Below are 23,951 nucleotides of genomic sequence, written 5' to 3'. Positions count from 1 at the left end.
AAGGGTACATCTATAGCAATCTAATCTTTGACAAACCCAAAGATTCCAACATTAGGGATAAAAATTCATTATTCGGAAAAAACTGTTGGGAAAACTGGAAATTAGTATGGCAGAAATTAGATATGGATCCACACTTAACACCATATACCAAGATAAGATCAAAATGGGTCCATGATTTAGGCATAAAGAGGGAGATAATAAATAGATTAGAGGAACAGAGGATAATCTACCTCTCAGACTTGTGGAGGAGGAAGGAATTTATGACCAGAGGAGAACTAGAGATCATTATTGATCACAAAATAGAAGATTTTGATTACATCAAACTAAAAAGTTTCTGTACAAATAATACTAATGCAAACAAGATTAGAAGGGAAGTAACAAATTGGGAAAATATTTTTAAAAACAAAGGTTCTGACAAAGGTCTCATTTCCAAAATATATAGAGAACTGACCATAATTTATAAGAAACCGAACCATTCTCCAATTGATAAATGGTCAAAGGATATGAACAGACAATTCTCAGAGGAAGAAATTGAAACTATATCCACTCACATGAAAGAGTGTTCCAAATCACTACTGATCAGAGAAATGCAAATTAAGACCACTCTGAGATACCACTACACACCTGTCAGATTGGCTAAGATGACAGGAACAAATAATGACAAATGTTGGAGGGGATGTGGGGAAATTGGGACACTAATACATTGCTGGTGGAGTTGTGAAAGAATCCAGCCATTCTGGAGAGCAATCTGGAATTATGCCCAAAAAGTTATCAAACTGTGCATACCCTTTGACCCAGCAGCGCTACTACTGGGATTATATCCCAAAGAAATACTAAAGAGCGGAAAGAGACATATATGTGCCAAAATGTTTGTGGCAGCTCTTTTTGTTGTAGCTAGAAACTGGAAGATGAATGGATGTCCATCAATTGGAGAATGGTTGGGTAAATTGTGGTATATGAAAGTTATGGAATATTATTGCTCGGTAAGAAATGACCAGCAGGAGGAATATAGAGAGGCCTGGAGAGACTTAAATCAACTGATGCTGAGTGAAATGAGCAGAACCAGAAGATCACTGTATACTTCAACAACAATACTGTATGAGGATGTATTCTGATGGAAGTGGAAATCTTCAACATAAAGAAGATCCAACTCACTTCCAGTTGATCAATGATGGACAGGGGTAGCTGCACCCAGAGAAGAAACACTGGGAGGGGAATGAAAATTGTTAGCACTAATATCTGTCTGCCCAGGTTGCATGTACCTTCGGATTCTAATGTTTATTGTGCAACAAGAAAATGATACTCACACACATGTATAGTACTTAGACTATATTGTAACACATGTAAAATGTATGGTATTGCCTGTCGTCGGGGGGAGGGAATAGAGGGAGGGGGGGTAATTTGGAAAAATGAATACAAGGGATAATATTATAAAATATATATATATATATATAATAAAAAAAATGTTAAAAAAAAAAATTCTTTAAATATAATTGAATTTTTTTGCATTCCTGCCAGTCCCTTATTAGTGAGTCAGTCAGTTTAATTAGTTAACATCACTACAGGTTATCTGTGCAACTCTGTATTTTACTGCAGATTCCAAAAAAATTTACAATTCATGATTCAGAGGACAAGCACACAGCAAAGACATGAAAATAATCATAAAGATAATTCATAAATTAATAACAATAAATGAACACTAAAATAGAAAGCCAGGATCTAATAGAGCTCTGAACATATCCCCAGTAGTTAATAATTAGAATGAAGTTCAGATAAAAAGTTTAAAAGATTTTACTTCTTAAGAGTTGAGCTGATATGGAGGAAAGAATGAGCAAATGATTGGTTTTAATCAGAAAGTAGTCTTCTTGGAAGAGCTGAGCATCAATGAGAGAATGTTTGAATGAGAAGAACTAGCTGAGAAGATACTGTCTTATTTCCCAAGAAAGAGAATTTTCTGTATTTTTTTATGTAAACAGAATATGAGCAATAATGAGGAAGGCAATAAACATTGGTTAAGTGTCCAGTGTGTGCCAGTCACTGAATTAAGCAATGAGGATATAAAGAAAGGCAGAAAGAAGAGTCCCTGTTCTCAAAAAGCTCACAATCTGATGGGGGAAACAATATGAGAAACAAACAAACAAGATAAAGACAAGATACATTCTGGACACATCAGGAAAGGTTTCTTATTGGAGATGGAATTTTAGTTGGGACTTAACAAAGACAAGAAAGGAGAGGACAAGCCAAGGGGGACAGCCATCACAGTTTAGCTGTAAGAAGAGCCGAACTGAGCATATTTTTAAAGAATCTTATGTTGGTCTCACTGGAGTCATATGTAATTCTCCCAGTTGCTTAAGAGGCAGTATTATGAAGCAAAAAAGACTGGACTGGGCATTAGCAGAACTAGATTCTGGCCACAGGTCTGCACTCAGCAGTATGTCACCTTGTGCAACTCCATCTCACTGAACTCAGCTTTTTCATCTGTAGGAGAAGGCTGGACTACATCCTCCTTAACGTGGAGTCTAGGAACTTGTTTTAATATTTGGATAATTCTGTCATAATTTGTTTCCTTTGTAGGCCTATATCTAATTTTGTGCATTCAAAAACATTATTCTGAAAAGGGTAGATGGACTTCCCAAGATTTGATTTGACATAGAAAAAGTTAAGAATCCCAGGACTAGTGCATCTTTACAATCCTTTCCAGCTCTAAAACTCGGTGATTCTTTTCTCATGTCTTAAGTCACCATATTATACTGACTTCTTTAAAATTCCTCCGAATCAACCCTTTCTCATTTCAATAGCCAACGTCTTAGAACCTCTTTATAACTTCTTACTGTCCTCCACTCATTTAATGTTCCTTCTGTCTTCACGCCTTTGCTCAAATTGTCTTTTCTGCCTAGAATACCCTTTTTCATTTAAATATAAAATCCACTGCATTTTAAAGTCCTTCACTTCCTGGTCCCTTCCTACCTTTCCAGGATGCTTTTATTTTAAGATCAATGGCTCCGAGGTGGTCTCCCCATTCCTTTTGACTGGCTCTCTTACCTTGCAAATTAGTTCTCCTCATGTCTTCTTCTGAATTTCTTCAAGACTCAGAACAAATTGTACCTTCTACAAGAGGTCTTTCCTGCCAGTACCTCCTATCCGCATTGTCAGTGCTGTCCTGATATTGCCTCCCATTTACATTTTCTATATTTTGTACGTACATAACCATATACATGTTTTCTCCTCAATTTGAATGTGGGCTCCTTGAAGGCAGGGACTGTGATTCTGCATTTCTTAATAATATCCCTGGCACTTAACACAATGCCTGGCACATCATAAGAGCTCATTGACTGAGAACAACAGCCTATTTCAAATCGTAAATCTTCCAGCAAGCCTTCCCTAAATACTATAGCCTAACATCTCTTCTTTCTCTGAGCTCTCATAACGCATATTATATGTACCTAAATATAGCCATATAATTATATACACACACCTTGTAATCAAGTAGTGTGTGTTTTTTGTTGTTGGTTTTTTGGGGAAGCTCACAGGGATAAACTCTCTAGCAATGCAAATCACCAACTATTCTGCAACTGATAGTCTTAAAAACAGTCTTAGAGAATAGTCAAGGGGCACTGAAAGATTCAATGACTTGCCAAGTGTGGTACAAGTAGCATGTATCCTATCATTTCACTGAAACTGATTCCTCCAAAGCTAACAAGGATCTCTTAGCTGCCAAATCAATGGCTTTTTCTCCATTCTCATGCTCCTCAACTCTCTGCAGCCTTTGACACTGGGATCACTCTTTCTTTCTTAATACTCTCTTATCTCTAGGATCTTGGGACACCACTGCCTCCTGGTTCTTCTCTTACCTCTCTGACCATTTTTTCTCTGTATTCTTTGCTGGATCCCCTTCCAGATCAGGTTCTCTAATGGTAAGTATTCTTATGGGTTCTTTTCTGAGCCCTCTTCTATATTGTTTCACTAGATAATCTCATCAGCTTTAATAGAATTCATTACTATATATGGGCTGATGATTCTCAAATCTATTTGTCCTTCCACAATCTTTGCTGACCTCCAATCTCTCATATCCCAACTGCTTTTCAAATATCTCAAGTTGGGTGTTCAGTAGAAACCTTAAGGGGCAAATAGATAGCACAGTGCATAGAGTACCAGGCCTGAAGTCAGGAAGACTCATCTTCATGAGTTCAAATTTGGCCTCAGACACTTATGAGCTATGTGACCCTGGTCCAGGCATTTAACCATCATCACTTCATTTTTCTTAGCTGTAAAATAACCCAGTAAAGGAAATATCTAATTGTTTCAATGTCTTTGCCAAGAAAACCCTAAATGGAGTCATGGAAAGATTGATACAACTAAACCACAATAGTTATCTTAAACTCAGTATGTCCAAAACAGAATTCATTATCTTTCTCCCACTATCTTTTCTCTCTCCACTTCTTACCTTCTCTGGTACTGCAGAGCAAAGCTTCTTAAACTGTGATTCTCAACCCCATCTGGGGTCACATAACTGAATGTAGGTGTCATTAAAAAATGGCCACAGTAAAAGATTTCTTAACACAGCGACCAAAAATTAATTGAAAACCAAACATATAATGAATCTGAGATGTTTCTAGCAGCACTTGTCTATTTACATCATGTGACTTCACTGCTGCGCTGGTTCTGATCACATTTTGCTGTTCACATACATGTGAACGCTGCCAGAAACACTTCAGTTCAGATTTGAGATGGGAATGAGCAAAAATTTGTCAGGCAAAAAGGGGTCTCGAGTGGAAAAAGTTTAAGAAGCCCTGCTGTAGATAATATCATCTTCTTAAAGGATTTTCCTAAAATTAATGTGTAATGATGTCACCTTCCTACTTAATAAATCCAATGATTTCCTATTGCCTTCAGGAAAAAATATAAAATGTTCCATTTAGCATTCAAACACCTTCACAACACAGCCTCTTTGTGTCTTCCCACTTTTATTTTACTTCTTACACATACACTTTGATCTAGTGATCCTGGTTTCCTGGCTCTTCCACAAATAAGACACTACAATTCCTGATTCTGGACATTAATCCTGGTTGTCTCCTATGCCTGGAACAATCTACCTTTTCCACTATGAATGCCAATGTTCTTGGTTTCCTATAAATCCCAACAAATTCTACTTCTACAGGATTCTCCAAACCCTCTCAAATCCAATGTCTTTCCTCTGTTAATTAGTTCCTATTTACCCTCTATATAGATTGTTTTGTATATACTTGTTTATATGTGATCTCCCTTATTAGATTATAAGCTCCTTGAGGGCAGGGACTGCCTTTGCAGTGTCTGAGGACATATTTGAACTCAGGAAGATGAGTCTCCTAGATTCCAACTTTGGCAGTGTGCCATCTAGCTGCCCATGTAAATTTAATTGCTATTATTATTATTAAAATGTTCAAAACTTCTGCTAAATAGTAGATATAGGCCTGTAGGAAGCACAATTTTCAAATGTGATCAGGGTGAGGAAGATTGTTGTATATCTGTAAGTTTTACTTCTCTAAAGCAGATATATTCCTTATCCCAAGTCTGATAGAAGATGGTCAATAAATCTTAAAGAATTGATTATAGAGGTTATAAAAATCTTCTGCTCGAGTTTTTTTATCTGGCATATTTCCAGGCTGCTGGAAAAGGAAGTAGATGACCTTTTCTACATATTCTATACTCATTCTATGGGACCTATTTCTCAACTCCTACTCATCACCATATGATCCCTTCTATCTGTGAGAAAGAGGAAAGGGAACATAAATTTATTAAGTGCCTGCTACATGCCAGGTTCTGTGCTAAATGCTTTACAAAATAGTATTATCTTATTTGATCCTCACAACTACCCTGAATGGTAGTGAAACGCAACTCCAACTAACCCTGGAAGCTTAGATAACTTAAAATACAGTAAAATCCCTGGGATCTGAAAGGAAACCTGATATTTCACCATAGCCTGCATCACTTAACTCAAGGACAACTAGAGACATCCTCTTAGCTCCATGCAAAAATCCCTGATAGGTTTCTACCCCTTGTGCACCCCTAGTGCACAAAGTATAAGCACAAACTCTCATCCTGTGCCCAATCCTCCTGCAGGCACATCCTATTGGCCCCATGGCAGGAAACTGCAGCAAGCTCCTCCTTCTCTTAAACTCCTAGGGATTGTTTTTGAATCATCCCCTCTCTCATTAACTTTCTGGAACATCTAGGGCAGCATGAAGTCTAAGGACATTCTACCTCTGTACAACTATGGCTTATGGTGAAAAGGACCCTCCACTTTGTTCTTGCTCCTTATAAGCTTGACTCTTCCTTTATTAATACCTGCTGGGATTTGGGACCCTTCCTTCCCTCTTTGAAGCCATATTCACATTTCAATAAATCTCCACACAGTTGAAGAAATTGAGGCAGGCAAGTTTAAATGATTAAACCATTAATTTATTCATTCATTAAGCTGCTGGTAAATATCTGAGGTGGAATTTGAATTCAGGTTTTTTGTTTTGTTTTGTTTTGTTTTTTTGACTCCAGACATTATGCCAGCTGTCAACAATTCTCTAGAAGCTCAACTGCTTTTTACCTCCTTCCATTTCAGATCTATCATCACAAAATTATCAAAGAGAATTCCATCTTTTTCCTTCCTGATCATTACAAATCTCCTCTGTAGCACATTAAAGGTTACTGAAGCACAAAAAGGTATTTTACAAGGGAGCAGATTTCATTAGGAAAAAGTATTCACTTCTATTCAACCAAAATCTAATATTTCTTGTTATATATACAATACCTAACTGGTGGGCTGTAAATAGCTACAATGTCTGTCACCCCTCTTATCCTTCTTGACAGTGGGGGGGGGGATAAAAAGAAAGAAAATAATAAAAGCCTTTTATCTTGTCAATAAATCAACAAACATTCGTTAAATGCCTATTTTCTACAAAGTACTATAAAAAGTTCTGGGCTAAAAGAACAAAACATCCTGATAAACAAAACTATCCTGATAAACAAAATATATGCAAAATGACTGGTTCAAGAGGAGGCACTAGTAACTAAGGAAAATCATAAAAATTCTCAAGGAGAAGGTGAAATTTAGGCTGAATTCTTCCCTCTTTATACTATATGTACAACTCATATGCATATTCTATTCCTCTATTAGATACCTATAAATATGAATATAGTTTTTAAAAAAAAGTTTATGTAGTTGTAATCAGCCTCCATAAAGTCCTACTTTGCTTCCAAAATGGTATAGAAGTGACCTTAGTTTTTCAAAATAAAGTACATATTCTGACCATGTTAAATTAACATATTAGAAAGGCTTTGAGGAAAATAGAGTAATCGCCTCCCTCCCACCTCTTCCTTCTCCCCCCGCCCCATTCTTGCTAAATACAGAAAGGCTCATCCCCATTAGTTAATAAATTCTTTAGCCCATGGCAATACAGAAAACAAATTAAAATACAAAATGGTTCCTAAGGTCTGTAATAATGAAGATAGAGTGACAGAAAAGAGCTCATATGGGAATCACTGTCTTTAGGACGTCTATAATTACCTTAATTGTTGGTACTAAAAATGTGAGATCTTTGTCTAATATCAAAAAGCAGAGGCACTGACCCAATAAACAAATTCCTAAGACAAAAGGAATTTACCACTAAATGGGAGAGATGTTCTTCTGGTTCTCTTATAGCATAGGACTACAAAGGGAAGAAAAAAAAAACAAAAAAAACGGTCCTTGCCTTAGGAGATGATATTCTAATGTAAACAGTTGTGCACATACAAGATTTGTAAATAGTAAAGAAGAAGAAGGAATTGTAAGAAGACACTAGCAGTAGGGAGAATACAAAACCCTTCTTAGAGGTCAGTCAATAAGCACTACTAGTGTTCACTATGGCAGACATTGTGCTACATGCTGGATTTACAAAGGAAGAAGCTCACAATCTAGTAGGAGAAGATAACAATAGAAACTAAAAAAGATGAGTAGAGCCAGAGTAAGAAAGGAGAAAAGGTTAGTGAGGGAATTTGCAAAAGTCCAGAGGAACACAGACCAGAGGAAAATTATGAGACAGATGTCTTGGTCACCCTTCTTAAATGGGGAAACTAAGAGGAGTTCTCTACTGTCTACCCTTCACTTTCTTCAAACAGAAGGCAGGGGTTGCAGGTCCAGAGAGTACAGAAGAGGTGATGAGTTTCTTAGTTGAAGGGAAGATCTTGCAGGATGAGAAGATTCTGTAGGACCTGAGAAAAGCCCAGAAGAGTTCAGTCAGTGAGGACATGATGATTCAAGGAATCTCTCAGGAAGCCAGGAAGCAGAATCAAAGAGGAATTTAAATAGGGATGAGCCAGTAAAAAAGACATAGTCAGGAAAAAGACTATCATGTGCAAGGAGCAAAAAGGCAGATATTGCTGCATGGTAGAATACATGGAGAGAAGTAATATATACAAAAACTGGAAAAATAGGAAGGAGCAGGGTTGTGAAGGACTTAAAAATCCAAATAGAGAATTTTATATTTGCAAGTAAAAACAATAAGGAGTTGCTAGAGTTTATTGAATAGGGGAAGTAAGATAGTCAGACTTGTACTTTAGGAAAATCACTTCGGCAGCCAAATGGAGGATGGATTGTAGTATGGATACTACAATCCTAAATGGAGGATAGATTGATTATAAGGAGGGAGGATGAGAGAAAGAAAAGATGGCAACAGACTGCATATGGGGACTATGAAAGCAGTCATGACTAATATCAAGGTTGGATGACTGAAAAGTTGGTGGTATCCTTGACTTTAATGGATAAATTCAGAAGAGGGAAGGGATTTTTGAATGATTTATCCTGTGACCAAAGGAAGCAAGAAACATCATTTCAGGTACATTAGATTATTTCATATTTTAGTACAAATGTGAAATGTTAACCCAAAAAGACTGCCACGAAAAAAAATCATATTTTGTATGCTATCATTTGTCAGAAAAAAAGAGGAAGTGAAAAAACTTCTGTGAAGAATTAGGTGGGACTCTCCAAATTAGATCAACATGTTAATTTAACAATTCCATGACTTCATTGTAAAGGGAACTGGTGAAAAATACTCTGAAATATATGGTTCAAAAGTCAAAAACAAGACAGTCCAAAGGCTTATAAGACATGGTGGAACAAAAGGGGAAACACCTGGGAGTAAAGAAGCGTAGCTTTGATGAGGTAACATGAACTAAATAATTGAGGTAAATACCTAATGGTGAGATATATACCTCAATAGGATTAACTGAGGTCTAGTGGCAGGATTGGGGTACAGAGAGTCACATGGAGCTCCCCTGCAACCCCTTAGGATTCAATGCAAGAATACAAAGTTAAATGAGGTCTATCAGCGGTGAGAGGCCCCTGTAAATGAATTTACAGGCCCGAAAACCTAGATGGGTAAAAAGAGATTTATTGCAAGGTTTGGAAGCAAGGTTAAGGTCTGGTTAGTAAAAGGGATTAGATAGAGGAAGATACACACCGACAGCAACGGCGGCGGGGATAGAGAGTCTCTGATGCAAAGCATCTTGGCTGGCATCTTTCAACTCTGACCACCTTTGCTGCCTTTATCTGCTTGAAGAAGCATAGGGTGGAGCTCAGGTTGATTCCTGGAAGGCCAGATTTTTGGCGGGCTTTTCAGATAGGGAAGAAGCTGTTTTGGGGAAACCTGAGCAAATAGTTGGGGATTGGGTACAGGCCCAAACTGGCTCAGATACTGATCTTATAAATCAAAGGTCAGTCCCAAAGGAAGATCAGGCAAAGAATCTTAAAGATAAAGCACTCTGAGGCAACTCCAACTTGTTCTATTTAAATAAGTTAATGATGGCAATAAATAGGAAAAGACAAAAGGATGAGCATCAACACAGGCCATCATTTCCTAAAGAAGCTTAACTGATGCAAATCAATAGCCACAATGAGGAAACTATGAATCTTTACGCCACCTTAGCCAGGAAACCTACTAGCTGTTCTCACCAAGATGATAGTTTGGCAGCCAAGGATAACACTAGTTTAAAATATAAATCACTTTGTAAAATTTTACAAAGGAAGATAATGAGCAATACTGACTCATAAAATAGTGAAGCACAGTAGAGGAAAAAACAAGTTTACTAAAAGCTTAATGAGAGACTCAACTAATTATCCTAAAGGCATTTAAGGATGAAACTAGAAAAAGAATAATCAATTGAAAAAGAAAAAGAATTATAACTAATTCAACATTGGTTATTTTTCAGTCACGTTTGACTTTGTAACCCCATTTGATGTTTTCTTGGCAAAGAACTGGAATGGTTTTCCCTTTTTGTCTCCAGATCATTTTAGATGAAGAATTGAGGCAAATAGGGTTAAGTCACTTGCCTAGAGTCACACAGCTGTTAAGTATCTGAGGCTGGATTTGAGCTCTAGAAGATGAGTCTTCCTGACTCCAGACCTGGTACTTTTATCCACTGTGCCCTCTAGTTGCCAACTAATTTAATAACAAACTCATTTTTTGAAAAAAATTACTATAGGGGATAAAGTCGAATAATAATATCACATTACCTCACATGCTTCATGGAAAAAATAGAAGCACTAAAGAAAACAGTAGTAGGAAAAACAAATGGATCAGATTTTGGAAAGAGGGTCCTTGCCTCTGTCTGAAGTAGTTTCCTCAACTGTAAAATGGTATAATAATAGCTTTCAAGGTTGTTGTGAGGATCAAATGAGATAATTTTAGTAAAGCACTTAGCAAAGTGCCTGACACATTGTAAGTACTTAATAACTATGCATTTCCTTCCTTCCTTCCCCATTGCTACTAGATTTTCCCTATATAAACATCACTTCTAATACTTTGAAGTTCATTCAAACTACATTTATCACCCAATGAAAAATCTGGTGGTTATTATCTGATCTTCAGGACACTTCCCTTCCATCCTCAATCCTCAATGAATACACACACACACACACACACACACACACACACACACACACACACGGTAGGTATATAGAGGTTCTCTCTCAAACACTCTTTCCTCCAAGTTCCTCAACTTATTCATTTCCATAATTCTTCCATCATGTTTAACTACATACAGAAATGATCACATCCTTGATATTAATTATTATGACCCACAAGTTATCCAGTTCCATGAACTCTGAAATTCATTTATCTAATCACAATCCCATTTTTCTTCTATCTTACAACACTTAATCTTGTTCTTTGCCCTGTGACTTCCAATCCAATTCTTTTCCAGGCCATTACTCTTGCATTTGATACACTTTCTCCTCTCCATCTTAACCCCTCAGTGAAGTAGTTCAGTTCTTTACCTCTTTATTTTATTGCAAATATATTCCCATCCCAGGCTCTAACAACTTTCACTATTTGGTCTTTGATCTTATACACATGATACAGAACAAAGCTAGAGAAAAACAAACCTAACATGATCTAGTATAAATATATGTTACATAACTTTAACCAGGATGGTTCCTAACTGCCTACAAATATATATATATATATATATATATATATATATATATATATATATATATATATATATATATATATATATATATATATATATATATATATATATAGAGAGAGAGAGAGAGAGAGAGAGAGAGAGAGAGAGAGAGAGAGATATCTATATATATATATATATATATATATCTTATATATAGATATAGATATATATAAAATGTTTTCTCCATCCTCAAAAAAATCTTTATCTGCCACTTATATATATGCTAATGATTATCTGATCTTATTAAGTTCTATCCACTCTGCTAACCTCTAGTCTCACATCTCCACTTCCTACTTGAAATTTCAAACTGGATATCTCAAAGACATCTTAAATTCAACATATCCAAAACTGAACCTATCATGTTCCCCTTATCTATCTTCTCTCCTTTAATTCTCTGTTACTGTAAAGGGCATCTTCCCAGTTACTCAGACTAGCAACTCAGGTATGATCCTAAATTCCTTGTTCTCATTTCCATATTCAATCTGTTGCCAAGTCCTGTTGAGTTCACCTTTACAATATCTTCCTCTGACATTGTGACCATGCTGGTATAATCCCTCATCTCACATTTGGATGATTGATAGCCTTGTATCAAGTCTCTTCCCCACTCCAGTCTATTTTCCATTTAGCTATCAAAGTGATTCAGTATGAGTCCTGCCAGTGGGCACTCCTACTCCAACTCTAATGGCTCCATATAATTTCTAGGATCAAATATAAAATTCCCATTTTGCATTTTAAAGCCTTTATTAATCTGACCCCTTCCTACATTTCCAGTCTTCTTATACCCCTTTTTTGTTTTTAAATATTTCATTTCACTTTTACTTGCATTGTCATATTTACTCCCATGCCACAAGCTTTTGTTTTTTCCATTTCTGGTTTAGGAACAATTTGTTTCTTTTCAGTAAGTATCATCTCAATATGGCAAGGAGAATTCATGCATGGGTTGATTTGACCATGAGCCCTATAAGTACATCCTTTGCATTTTGGGCACCTTATTAACCTGATATGCTCTATGACAAGAGAATCCACATCCATACCCTTCACTTATGCATTACTCTCTGCATTTTTAAGCAGACATAATAAGAACTCAGCACTTTTTGGGCCACCGACCCTGTCTTCAAGTACACCTGCCAACTCCATCATTATATTGGAAAAGAGAATACATTATTTCTTCAACATGATATCTTCAAGTACTAAGTAGCTTTTTGGATATGCATGCCCTTCTTGATAGCCTGGGCTGCTTCATAGATGATCTTGAAGTGTCCCCAGAGATTTGAGCCCCTTGATTTGCATGATTTTGTGGGGTTCTCTGGATTAAGAGAATACCTCACCATTTCAAATGATTGTCTAGCTGAAAACCTTCTTTTTCCTTAATCCCCACTAAGTACTCTACAATCCAGTGCCACTGGTATCATTGGTATTTCTTATCTTTCCAAGAGACTCCATCCCTGACTCCAAATTTTCATTGGCTGTCACTTATACCTAGAACTATCTCCCTCCTTATCTCTGTCTCTTGGCTTCTCTGGTTTTCTTCAATTCTCAAGTAAAATCTCACATGTTATAAGAAGTCTTTCCAATTCCTCCTTAATGGCAATGCCTTCCCTATGAAATTATCTCCAATTGTGTTTGTAGATAGCTAGACAGATTGCATTTAGTGCAATAAAGTTTGCATGGAGCAAGCACTTAATAAATGCTTATTAAATTGACTAAGGTGGATTATCCACTTAGGTAGATAGTGTTTGGTTTGAAGTAAGGAAGACTCGTCATTTTCCTGAGTTCAAATCTGGCCTCATACTTATTTATGTGATCCTGGGCCAGTCACTTATCCTTGTTTGCCTCAGTTTCCTCATCAATAACATGAACTGTATAGAAGGAAAAGGCAAACCACTCTAGTATCTTTGCCAAGAAAATCCCAATTGAGTTCACGAAAAGTTAAATATGACTAAACAACAACAACAAATTTGACTTGACTATTTATAGAGGAAGGTTCTATTAGAATGAAACAATTTTAGGGTTACACAATAATGATCTCAAGATATCTGAAAGAGGGGAGGATACTAAATGCTTAGAATAAAATTATAGACATTATTATTATAATTCCTAAAATAATGACCAAGAAAATTTCAGTTGCTCTTGACCCATGTATTTCCATTTCTATCTCCATAAAAATTTTTTGTGTAATGTATAAATATAAGAATGTTATTCTTAATTAAAGTGTGATAAAGAAATAGGCAGATTTTCAATAAAAATATTCTAAAGCAGTCTACATCTTTAAAGTCACTTAGCTGACTAAAAGCTGCAGAGAATGAAGTAAATTGTTCCTCTTACTGCTTATTTATTTATTTTTAAAGATCATTTAATTCAACAACATCTTAAAAGCTTTTCTCTAAAAAACTATCTCTTATCCACATATCAAAATCACACAAGGATCCTTGAAAATTATAAAAAGACAATGAGCACCAGGTTATTTTTTTCCTTATTAGTAAAACAAGAACAGTAACAATACCTATATCTATCTATACCTCCTGGAGTTATTAGGAAGATCAAATGAGATAACACATGTGTGTCTCTTTTACAACTGTTAAAAATATCATGTCACAAAAATGGTATATTTTCAAAGAGATCATAAAAGAGGGGAAAGGATCCACATGTGCAAAAATGTTTATAATAGGAACTTAAAACTGAGCGGAAAGCCCATCAATTGGGAAATGGTTGAATAAGTTATGATATATGAAATGTAATAAAATATTACTGTTCTATAATAAATGATGAGCAGGCTGATTTCAGAAATGCATGGGAAGCCTTGCACAAAACGATTCTGAGTGAAGCAAGCAGAATCAAGAAAACATTGTACACAGTAACAAGAAGATTATATGATGATCAACTGTAACAAACTTGGCTCTTCTCAACAATGAAGTGATTCAAGGCGATTCCAATAGTCTTGGGGTGAAAAATACTATCTGCTTTCAGAGATTGAACTATGGAGACTGAATATGAATCAAAGCATAGTAGTTTATTTTTGTTTGTTTTTCTTTCTTGTGGATTTTTCCCTTTTGGTCTGATTTTTCTTGTATAATATGACAAATATGGATATGTACATTTTTAAAAAATTATTACAGCTTTTTATTTACAAAACATATGAATGAGTAATTTTTCAACATTGACTCTTACAAAATCTTCAGTTCCAAATTTTCCCCTCCTTCCTCCCACCCCCTCTCCTAGATGACAGGTAGTCCAATACATATTAAATATGTTAAAATATATGTTAAATCCAATATATGTATACATATTTATACAATTATCTTGCACAAGAAAAATTGAATCTAGAAAGAATGAAAAACCTGAGAAGGAAAACAAAAATGCAAGCAAACAATAACAGAAAGTGAAAATGCTATGTTGTGGCTCATACTCAGTTCCCACAATCCTCTCTTTGTGTGGAGATGGCTCTCTTTATAACTGAACAATTGGAACTGGTTTGAATCAATTCACTGTTGAAAAAGAAATATATTTCCATGTTATGGAAACATATTTAAAAGAATTGCAAATATTTAACCTATGTCAGATTTGTTGCTGTTTTGGGGAGAGGGGAGGAAAATCTGGAACATAAAGTCTTTCAAAAGTGAATGGTGAAAACTATCTTTACATGTATTTGAAAAATAAAATACTATCAAAAAAATTTTAAAGAAATGCTATATGATTTTTATTACTAATATCAAATAATGTATTAAAATACATTTTCTCATAAAAAGCATTTGTCATTATTAAAGAAGATAAGCCCAGAATAGAATCCAAATGGAAGGATTCCCTATAGATAGTGAGGTCATGCAGAAATTCTTCTTTGTTGGCAATATTTTGCTAGTTTGCAGCAAACTACCAAATATTTTGAAGTTTCCTAAATAATATTAATAATCACTTAAAACAAAGAGTTTGATCTAATTATTCACAACGGGTAAAAAAAACTAAATAGATGAAAAATGACTAATACTGTTGTGTCAGTATATATATATATATATATATATATATGTATATATATATATATATATCTTGGATAGACAAGTAAGACTAATGATGAACTGAATTCATAATTGAGTAGGAGAGTAACTGGGTTGGCTTTGACTGTTTTATTAAAACACTGTTGTTCAACTCCACCCTTTTCTCTAAAGCAAAGAACACTCTTTTAAACCGAATCCTTCTAATCAAGTTGCATTGAGCAACATATGTCACAAGTCATTGCTATTTGTCCTTCATTCTCAAAGATCACCAAGATATCAGGGAGATAATGTCATGACATGCAAGTGAACTGGATTTAAATGAGGATGGATTGTGAATTGGCACCTCCAGATCAGAACACTGGAAAAGACCTGGATGCAGTGGGAGTTCTTGGCCTTTTTAAGCTAAGGTTTCTAACAAGTATCAGTTTGACCAAAGCAACACTCAAATCAACAATTAAGGGTATATAAGAAAAGAGACAGAAATGGTCTCTTTTACCTAGTAAAAAAAAAAAAAAAACTCCTCTTGGGAGAGAAAGACCCCAAATAATTAAACTTAGAGTTCATCCCAATAGCAATGAAGATAAATATTGTAGGAATGAGCACGCTATAGAATATTACCAAAAAATTTCATACAAGACACCATATAAAGAATATAATCAAAACAATCTGTGACTAACAGAGGAGGTAGGCCATTCAACTATTAATATTAAGGGATAACAGGAATCTTGTTCAGATGCTCCAACATTATCCATGTAATATCAAGAAATTTATAGGCAAGATGCTTGTACTTTGCATGCACCCACTGTGGAGGACTGTAAGACATGGAGAACAGTTTCACGGACTGAAGAACTACAGATCGATGGTATTCTGCATTCCTAAAAAGAATACCCACATCAATGAGCTCATAAATGCATGGAAGCATCAAATAAGAAGATATAGTAAATGTATATACTTTTTTGGCATTTTCCATTATTTTATTCACATTTCTTTTTCTTCCCCATAGTTACAATTCATAACAACAATATTATAGACCATTACATTGATGTAACAAAACAAGGCTATTCTCCTACATTATTGCCACATTGCCATATGGGGCTGTTATGGAAAATGTATCTATAAATATTTTGCAAAAATAATTATTATTTTTAAAATTACTTCCTTGGGATATATAATAATGAGTTAATTGAATCAAATCATCCAGTCAATTTTATTAATCTTGTTTGCCAGACCTCTCTCCAGGAAAATTGAAGTTATGTGCAAAGCTCCTAGAAATATGAGTATACCTATTCTCTACCCCAAACCAAATTTAATTTTCCCAAAATCTAACTACATTTCTTCTTCTATAAAACTGCTTGTTTAAAAAAAGTGTCTCCCATCTTCCAGAGTATAAAAACTTCACTGTTTATCATTTCACTAACTGTCTAACTTATGTATCTTGGAATCAAATAGATTATCTCCAAAAGTCATTTCTTTAGTAAATAATAAGGGTAAAATATACATTTCTAAATCCAATTATTTGAACTGTTTGAACAAAAGGTGATACATACACTTAATGTATTCCTCTTGCTATTTTTTCCCCTCTTGCTTTTACAGACTCATTTTGGCATTAAATAAATCATAATGGCTACTAAATACAAATATGTTATCAGTTATATGTGGATAAAGTATGATTAAACTGAGTTTTTCCTCTTGTATTATAGAAAATAAAACAAAACAAAAAACATGAAACATAGATTTCAAACCAAAACCCAATTTTTTCCTCCTTATATTATTATTTAGGATTTTGTTATTAGTTATATGTGGCATAATGTTTAAACCAGGTTAAGTGGCTTAGTTCCACAATATTTCCAGAAATCTAAATTTCTCACGAAACAAAAGTTAAATAAATACATGCCAGAAATTAAACTTTTATAGCACAAACACAAAGACAATGCAGCAGCTCCCCCAGTTCTCCATTTCATCAGACTTTCCTCATCTGTTTTATAGTACTGGTCACATTTTGACTTTTATAACCCCTTATTTCAGTTTTTTCAGTGGAAGGGCAAAGATGACAGAGACTGGACTCTTAATAACCTCCTTTCTGAAATTCAAATAATCACAATAGCTTCCCTCACCAGAGCCCCAAATTATGACCTCATTACTATAGGTCAATTAATCAAGCATTAATTAAGTATTTACTATAAGTCAGATACCATACAAAGAAAGACAAAAACAGTCTCTGACCTCAATTAGCTTACATTCTAAAATGAGAAAGGTGTACACAATAATATATATCTGCAACATACAAAATAAAAAAAAACACTTAAAAATACAAGGTAATTTTGGGAACAGGGAGATACTACCATGATAAAAATATAAAAAGTGCTCTCATAGAAGGTGGCATTTGAAGGAAACCAAGAGTTACAGGAGAGACAGTGCATTCCATATACACACCGACCCAGAGATGTGAGGTACATTCTGGAGTGTGAAGAAAGCAAAGAAAGAAAGAAAGAAAGTCCAGTTTTACTGGACTGAAGTTTGCAAAGGGGAGGATTAAATAATAAAGCTGGAACAGTAGGCAGGAGCTAAATTGTGAAGGGCTTTAAATGTTGCTCTCCTATCCTCCTAACCAGAGGTTCTTTCATCAAACCAGCCTAGCAAAAAAATATACAGTTCAAAGCTAAAAACACTAAGATTTCAATAAAATTTTTATTTATCCATAGTGAATGAATTTGGGTCATTGGCTCCTCATTCTAAGTATTTTATTCTTCCATGTTTGTTTTTGTCTAAAAGTCTTCCGTGTTTGTTTTTAGCCAGCCACAACATTAAAGGTCGGTACTGAAACTGTTTTCAAAAATAAAGAAAAGGAAAGAAAGAAAATAGAGTAACACATCATTTATATAAATGCACAGAAAAAAAAATAAAAACAAAGAAGTTCAGATGGAAACACAAATAAGCAGAATAACTTTGAAAGGAATAGCTTTTATTTATTTTTTAAGTAAACTATATATAAGAAAGTTTCACATAAAATCCTTTTTCCCCATGGAAAAGAATTCTCCCCCACCTTTTGGTGTTTGTGAAGTTCAGAATTTTAAAAAAGTAATAAAAAATTTTTAAATACCAACACTCAGGATGCTCTATCCTTAAGAGATGGTAGTGACAGGACACATTCTCCAGTTTGTATTTTCCCTCCTCGAATGGCAACTTGACTTTGGAGGTTATATGATATTTTACATTATTTCACTCTCATTTAGAAACTTAAAGTCCTCTTGCTCTATAACTCCTTATCTCTAATAGACCACTTCCTATTGTTAAATTAATATGATTCCTTATCAGGGATTGTTTCTGACTTTTGAAAAAACTGACTTGATAATATTACCATGGATTCACTTTTTAGCTGATTAGATTCCAGCTCTAAGGGATCCTCTTCATTTTGAGATTGAGTACAAAGTTTAACTAGTAATAAGAAAAACAAGAAAATGATTAAGGAGTGAGGTAAAGATGAAAGATAATTCTAAAACAAAAATTCTTTTGTTTGTTTTTGACAAAAAGTCTCTCTTGATGAAGAAGATAATAATAGGGATAGCCAGATGATGGCTTAAAGTGCTGGAAGTTGAATTCAAATCCCCATTCAGATACTTCTTAGCTATTTGGTCTGGAACAAATCACTTGAATTCTCCCACCTCCACTTTCCTCATCTGTAGAGATAGTAATAGTAGCATCTATCTCTTGGAGATACTAATTTGTGAGAACTAATTAAGATAAATATGTGTAAAATGCTACATGTGACATTATTAAGAAGTGTGATTTGCTAATTCTATCTATGAAATGTTTTATAGTATACTCTATGATATTAACTTAATTCTACATTGCAAGGCCATTGGGGTATTCCAGATAGCAGACATATCTTCTTCAGTGAGTAATAATCATGCAGAAATGAGGGGTATTAAGAAGGCCAAACAACAGTTTATTTTTCCACAGTTGTCCCATTACCACTTTTAGAAAAATTCTGTTTCTTTTATCTTATGATGTTCTTTTCTTTCAAGTGGTTTTCAAGATTTCCCTCTTTTGGTTAACTCTCAGGAATAAATGTAAAAATGTGGTTTTGACATGAATGTGTGGTGAAACCATTTGTTGATGCAGCAAATGCATTGTTATTCCAGTTTTCCTAACACAGTAGCTCTATCAACTCCATGTGTTCAACATTAGAGTAATTCTTTCTTTGGGAAAAAAATAATCCTTATTCTGACTGTCCCTTCTCTATCATAAAGTCTATCCACAGTCTGCTTCCCATGTGGCTATAGCAAAAATACAGCACTTCATTCTTTTTTGGGAATCTGAGATGAATAATAAGCTCCAACAAAGTGAGCAAAACAACCTCTCATTTTCATGTTTTTAAATAAACCAGACCACTTGAAAGGCAAGCAAGACTGACCACATGCTTTAGAGCAGATGCCATGAAGACATTTTTCCATGCAAAAATGTAATTTACTGGGGCCAAATAAATGTCTGGGTTTTTTAAAGCCTTTAAATTCCAATGATCAGTTTAAATCCAATATAGGTGAATGGGTGGTAAAAGTGCTTTCTACTTGATTGTCACCTTTAAGAAAATTAGTTGGTGCTCTCAATTCTAATATTAACGGAAGGTTGTTCTAAATAGGATGCTGCTTGGTTGCAGACATAAATGCTAAGTACCTCTGACTAATTTTGACTGGCATTGTATCTATTCTTTTCCAATATGTACAAGAAAATAGCCCTAAGATTTGCTCTAGTGTCCAAAAATTATAGAATCACACAGGATCAAGAGCTGTAAAACTCCTCAGGTCTTTCAAATTTCTTTCTCTTACAGCTGAAGAAATTGAGTTCCAGAGAGGTAATGCATTTCCCAAGGTTACATGGATTATGAACAATTAAACCAGTATTCAACACAGATCCTCTGATTCCAAACCTATTGTTTTTTTTTCAAATAGCCATACTTCTTCCCTTGTTTTAGAAGCTAAAAGAAAATTGGTCCAAATATTAAACATCTTTTCAAAAATATATTGAAGCCTCACCAAAGTACATCCACAATATAATCAGAAATAAATTGATCTTTAATCATGAAAAACAAATTGTAGATTTAACTAATAGTGTAAAAAAGACTGATTTGGGGATATATTTTCTAAGATATCTACCCAAAAAACCTTTTTATCAGTATTCTTTATACACTGTTCAGCATTATAATTATTACAGGTATAAACAAGTCTTTTTAATTAAAATGGTCCCACTACTTGGCAAAATTTGTAATCATCAACAACACAAACATTTATTAAGCTATATTAAAATAGGTATTTATTAGCATTATTCTAGATGTCTTGAAATTATATGAAAAGCCATACAACATGTGGGGTGCCCATCTGTTATTTCTTCAATTTTTTTCTATATGACTAATGAACCTTGCTTTTCAATCATATTTCTCTTTAATAACAACTCTTATGCCATTCCGTGTACTTAATTAATCATTTGCTAATATACCACAAGCTTCTTATGCCTTCCATGAGTTAGAAAAAAACTTCCAGAATGCTGGGTAGGCTCCCTAGGGAGGATTTATGGAAGAAGATGAATTACAATAGCATAAAATGAGATGGCATATCTAGATGAGTTATAATCTACACTTCTGGAGACAATGTGTATGTCAATAAATTTACATCCACTGGAATATTATGAATCAATATTAATAATTTATCAGATTATCATTATTATAATTACTGTCATTCACTTAAACATATTATATTATTTTATAATCTAAATCTTGGATAGATAGTCTAGTTAACCCCAAGATATAAAAGAACAAAGTTTGGTTGGTCAGTTGGTCAAAAAACATTTATTAAGCACTCATTGTATATAATTCGTGTCAAGCACTTTGGATACAAAGAAAGATAAAAGACAATCCCTACTGTCAAAGTTTTACAGTCTAATTAATTGGGAGACAACATACAAATCACTACATACAAAGAAACAAGATATGGAATAAATCAGAAATAACGAAAGAGGGAAGGCACTAGAATTCATTAGACCTATAGAAGATAGAACTTTAGCTGGAACTTGAAAGAAGACAGAGAAGTCAGAAGTAAAGAAAAGGTTCAGCTTCTGAAATATATTAGTGGTGTGACCATGAAGAAGCCACTTAGCTTTCAATGTTGAAGCAACTCTATAAGAAATCGAGTTGGAAAGCACTAAGGACCTGTAATGGAGCAGCAATTATCAAACTTTTTTGGTATTAAGACCCTTTATATTCTTGAAAATCATTGAAGACCACAAAGATCCTTTATTAAAATGTAGGTTATATCTATTAATACTGTATTGAAAATGAAAAATGATACTTTTTTTTTTGGTGAGGCAGTTGGGGTTATGTAATTTGCCCAGCTAGGAAGTGCTAAGGGTCTGAGACAAGATTTGAACTCAGTTCCTTCTAACTTCAAAGCTAGTGCTCTGACCACTGTGCCATCTAGCTGCCCCTAAATAATACATTTTAAAAGCATTAATTCTTTAAAAAACAATAATAAACTCATTACATGATACTATAAATGACATTTTCATGAAAAAATTATTTTATAAAGTGAAAAAGTAATAACAATGATAGTTTTTATATATTTTTATACATTTTTTTAATGTCTGGCTTACTATAAAAAAAAGCTGGATTCTCACATCTGCTTCTACATTGAATTTGTTGTGATATGTATGAAGGCAATGTTACTGGAAACAAAGGAGTACTGTATTTTAATAAACAAATAATATATTATTGCAGTTAAGTCTCCATTAATGAATATAATGAATCCTATAAATTTTACATGCATTCAAATTCTCATTTGTGGAAATTACTATGTAAAATATTGTAACTGGTTCCAGACCAATGGCAATACGCAGTATAAATTCAAATAATGAGACCACTTTATGGGACTTATTATTTGTATTAATCAGGGACCTGGCTGTATTATGATGAAAATAGTATTAGTCTCTCTAATCTCCTGAAAAAGTTTAAGAACCACTATTCTCAGAAGTTTTCTCATTGAGATTTTCCTATGTCAAGAAATCACAGATCTATATTTTTAAAAATTCAATTGATATATTTTACAACTATTCTATATATTTATATATGATATAATAATATAGAATATATGAATTATATAGTTTCTATGCTGAATGGATTAAATTATTACTTTTTTAGAAAAACAATATTTACAATGAACATTATTTTAAAGAACAAAGTCATACCAAGTCATTGAGGAGTTGTGATCTGTTTCTCTAAAGGGATTACCCATGTAAGTGAAATTACAGGTAGTTTAAAGTTTTAAATACATATATTTACAATGTAAAATTGAAAAGAATATTGAAGTTTTATCCTAATTTAAACTTTGCTCTTAAATTATTAATAACAAATTAATTATAAGGTTTTACTATCATTTTCAATAATGCTACAAATATTACATTGGATGAAATAGTTTTTTTATTGTGAAAAACAGTAAAAATGTAGTTCAAAATGAACCCGTGACTTCATATTTTGGGAAAGAGAAATCAGCTTGGCAAAGAAGAAATAGTTCAACTCCCTGCTCTGCTACTCAATTAGATAAGTGTTTTGACCTCCCTGGAATTCAGTTGTTTTTACCTATAAAACAGAGTGTTAGACTAATGATCTCTAAAATCATTTTGAATTTTAAATCCCATTAGCTCATAATTCTATAATTGTATCCAGAGATTCTCACATATTGAGAAAGTAATTATAACACTGTATATCTGTTCTCCAATTAGTCATTGATTCCAAGGCCAAATCCCTCTGATTGTCCCACCATGACTCTGCAAGAAAAATCTATATTCCTGGAGAGAAGGGGAAGAAGAGGAAGAAGAGGAGGAGGAGGAAGAGGAAGAGGAAGAGGAGGAGGAGAAGAAACAGGAGAAGGAGGAAAAGGAACAGGAGGAGAAGAAACAGGAGGAAGAGAAGGAAGAAAAAGAGGAGGAGGAGGAGAAGGAGGAGGAGTAAAAGAAAAGGCCAGTGGCTAAAGAGGCAAAATGGGATTACTTCCTTTAAAAACTGGCAGATTTCATTTGAAATTGTTAGGGATTAAGAAAATAATAAGTAACAAAAATATTTTTATTAATTTAGATAAGAAATATAGTCACTCTCATAATATTTGTTAAGAGTAACACTAGACCACACTGCCTGAAGGTTTCCTTGCTATGGGCTAGACCAATTCACTCCAACCTTATTCATGCTTTGCTGCTCTTGCAGATACTTAATTTACCAAAAAGTTACATGGATGAAACAGAACTGTCCAATACTGAATAAATAGTATTGGTGATCAGGAGTAGGGACTTTTAAAGAATATGTTCAAAATCAGTAATGAAAAAAGGAAAAATAGAGAAAGAAGAGTGAAAAAGAGCCCTCCCCATCAACAATAACAACTTGTCTAAAACATATTATTAAATTTGAAAATATTGAAAATGTTCTTTTTAGTTCAACTTTAAATATTA

At 34.1% G+C, this 23,951-nt stretch overlaps 1 protein-coding gene across 10 annotated transcripts in view; it reads right to left on the bottom strand.

Moving 5' to 3' along the window:
• The window catches only part of SMAD9 (SMAD family member 9), a 104,583-nt gene that overhangs the window by 33,524 nt on the left and 47,108 nt on the right, over positions 1-23,951 (bottom strand). The window contains exons 1-2 of one of the 10 annotated variants that reach the window (XM_074304896.1): positions 18,901-18,923; positions 16,278-16,313 (exon numbers count right to left, since the gene is read on the bottom strand). The exons of 8 other annotated variants lie outside the window; for them this stretch is intronic. The gene's annotated coding sequence lies outside the window, so the exon portion shown is untranslated. Of the gene's footprint in view, positions 1-16,277; positions 16,314-18,900; positions 18,924-23,951 lie in introns of those variants that run through there. One more of the 10 variants, XM_074304897.1, reaches the window with a different exon arrangement.

The sequence above is a fragment of the Sminthopsis crassicaudata genome, chromosome 3, assembly GCF_048593235.1.
Source record: "Sminthopsis crassicaudata isolate SCR6 chromosome 3, ASM4859323v1, whole genome shotgun sequence".
Lineage (NCBI taxonomy): Eukaryota > Metazoa > Chordata > Mammalia > Dasyuromorphia > Dasyuridae > Sminthopsis > Sminthopsis crassicaudata.
Note: the sequence above shows the minus strand (reverse complement) of the source record. Positions and strands in the feature narration are given on the sequence as shown.